Source organism: Bactrocera latifrons, unplaced genomic scaffold (assembly GCF_001853355.1).
Source record: "Bactrocera latifrons isolate USDA-ARS-PBARC rearing strain unplaced genomic scaffold, ASM185335v1 scaffold_112, whole genome shotgun sequence".
Classification (NCBI taxonomy): domain Eukaryota; kingdom Metazoa; phylum Arthropoda; class Insecta; order Diptera; family Tephritidae; genus Bactrocera; species Bactrocera latifrons.
The window spans coordinates 980,474-983,928 of NW_017534542.1; positions in this window are offsets into that span (position 1 = coordinate 980,474).

The window sequence follows — 3,455 nt, forward strand, 5'->3', positions numbered from 1 at the left end:
GTGGGAGTGGCAGTGGGCCGATTTTGCCCATTTTCGAACTTAGCCTTCTGTTGGAGCCAAGAAATACGTGTACCTAGTTTCATCATGATATCTCAATTGTTACTCAAGTTACAGCTTGCACGGACGGACGGACAGACAGACATCCGGATTTCAACTCTACTCGTCACCCTGATCACTTTGGTATATACATATAACACTTTTAGTTTTAGGACTTAGGAACAACCGTTATGTGAACAAAACTATAATACTCTCTTTAGCAACTTTGTTGCGAGAGTATAATGAAAATGTCATATTTACAAAGTTCAATAAGTAATGATTGAATTACTGAATTTTCGAAACCACTTTTGAAACCAAATTGAACCAAACTGTGAATATAGTTTTGATATGGAASTCTATTTTAAATCTAAAAGCCTTACAAAATGCTGTCTAAACGTATTCTATCTAATGATTCTAAGAATAGCGTCATGAAAAYKACTTAGCTCTCTTATTTTGACAATCAGCAGAAAATTCAGTCAAATTTAATTTTGTCTAGTATCATAAAGTTATCAGGACACTTATTTRAACTAATTTCGGCAACAGTATTTTGCAAAATTTTAGGAGAGAGAGCTTCAGTCTCCGAAAGCTCATCAGGTTCACGAGCGCATATGAATTGTTGAATGAAGACGCTAGCTTACATAAAGAGATGAAGATTAAACCAGTAGTCGGCATTTCTTAGCACAATTGTGCAAACTAACTTCACACGTRCGCTTACGCTCTATCGTTCAGCCGTTGTCGAACCAGCAACCACATCAGGCAAGACTATAGTGCAAAACCAAATTTGCCCTGCGAGAAATATTTTATGATTCTAAATGCCTTTGGTGCCATTCAATGCCTTTTATGTTTCAAGCCTTTTAAAGATAATAGGGAATATATCCTTAAAAGACATTTTGTTAATTTTCACTATACTATTAATTATTTAGATGAAAAAGAACGAAAATGTCTTTTTAAAGAAAAAAATATATTTGTTTGCAAAAAATATCTGTTTGGTTACKTAAAAACGAATACTTAGATTATGGTGAACGTATTAATGAAAACCTAAAAACACAGCTATCAAGTTCCATTAGTTTGGAGATTGTTAGGCAGGGTAGGCCGTTTTTCGATGGAGTCATTGATAATTTTGCTTATTAAATTTGCTTAATTTTAAATCCAATTTCTCACTGGGCTACTTTTTTTTCATGCTCACCAACACAGTGACAGATCCTCTCATACCTACTATTGGACTAAACACACCATTATCATTTAAAACTTTTTCAAATGCTCAAAACATTAATCTCCCTGTATCTCTSTCTCTATCTTCATATCTCTTATTATTTCTCCATTTCTCTTTCTCTCTCTTTCGCATTTTAAATAAAATTAGTTTTATTAGTTCTTTACCAACACTATCTCAACACATTCAAAACGGACTTTCCAAGAAATGCCATTGCTTTCATAAAATAACATACCTTATACTCTTGCAACTTGTTGCTACAGATCACCTAAAACTATTCGAGATAGATATAGGGTTATATATGTATAAATGATCGGTATAACGAAAAGTGGAAATCCCGTTGACTGTCTGTCTGTCCGTTCTTCCGTGCAAGCTATAACTTCAGTAAAAAAATTAGATCTAGGTGAAACTTGGTACACATGTTCCTTAGTGAAAAGAACGAGTTCGCAGATAGGGGTAATCGGACCACTGCCAAACCCATAAAGCCCACTAAACACTAAAATAAGATAAGCACAGTGGATAGCAAGGGGCATCTGTTCGCGTGGCCCGCCCTTTAAGAAATTTATGAGAGAGCTGTATCGGAGCATGGGTGAAAACTGAGCGACGGGGGTGGCATCACCCAATTTCAGTTGAATCAATAATCCTTGGACCCGCTGTACCAAATTTGAAACGAGACATTATTCTTATATTCCTATGTAATGATGCGAAAATGGGGGAAATCCGACTGTAACGAAAACATCGATCAATGTGTGAAATATACAATTGAAATTCGGCCAAAAATCTTTCCGGACAATGGTGCGTCTGTCGGCTCCCCAATACAATGATTTTCAAACTTACAGGTGGCTTTGAATGTATCGACCAATATTTGAGATATAAAAATGAAAATTAATGAGCGTGTTTTAATGATAGTATATCATTTTGCCTAAAATTAATCAAATTGGGCGAAATTTAGCCATCATATAACTAATATCAGGATTTTCGAACATCCGGCGGACTTTGCTACATAAGATTGATGATTGTATGTAAGGTACCTTAATGAAACTACGGATGTATTTTATTAGTATGTGGCATATTAATAGTATGTAGTACTAGCAAAAATAAATGAAATCGGGTAGATACTATCAAAACAGGGATTGTCCGGAAAATAATAGAAAAATAATAATACTTTCGAGCGTGCGCGCACTGACTGGGTTCGGTAGCGAGCATTCTTAGCAAACGAACGACACAGTTGTCTCCAAGCACCTGGAGTGTCAAGTTAAACATTTTCGAGCGACGTGCTTCTGTGAGTGGTGCAAGCCGAAAAGGCAGCGTTCATTAGAGTAGAGGTACGCGATTAAATTCTGTGTGAAATGATCAAACCGGCTTACCCACTTGTTGCTTGAGCATTTGGAAAAGGTGTGGTTCGGTGGCACCAGGACTTTTTGGAGGCCCGGGAAGAGATCGCTGATAAATAAGAAAATCCAAAGTGAAAACGATACTCATTGCCTTTTTTGACATCTAAAGGCATCGTCCACCATGAATTTGTTCCTCCTGGACAAACCATTAACGCCAAGTTTTACGTGGAAGTTCTCCAGAGACTGAAACGAAGGGTTAATCGGGTCCGGCAAGACATCGCAGCCGATTGGAAGTTGTTGTTTTGTAAACAAGCCGACATCACAACGCTTTCGCAGCAGCCCCACGAACTATATGTGGTCCCCTCGGTTGTTTTCTTTCCTTGCCTGAAAGAGCCAATTATAGGGGATCCAAGCATCATGCACCTTGTCTCTGAAGGCTATTCCAGAGAATGCTTTCCATGACACTTTCAATGCTTGGAAATCGCGCTGTCAGCACTGCATTGACGCAAACGGAGCCAATTTGGAACTTTTTATATAATTATATCGATTGGATCTATACATTTTCATAAATCGACTCAATCCTATTACTTTCCGAACAATCCCTGGATTTATATATAAAATTGCTTGGATTCCGATCCCCTAGTTAACGCATTTATACCTTAAGGTTTTTCACAGGCTTCGATTCTTACAAGTTGTAAGAGTATAAAATGTTCAGTTGCACCCGAACTTAGCACTTCCTTTACTTTTTTATAAATATTTCAAGTATTTTCTTATTTTATACATTTTTTTGTTATAATTTATATCCATATTTTATATATGTATAACTAAGTTGTATGAAGATTTGTTGTTTAATTCTCATACATACATACATATAC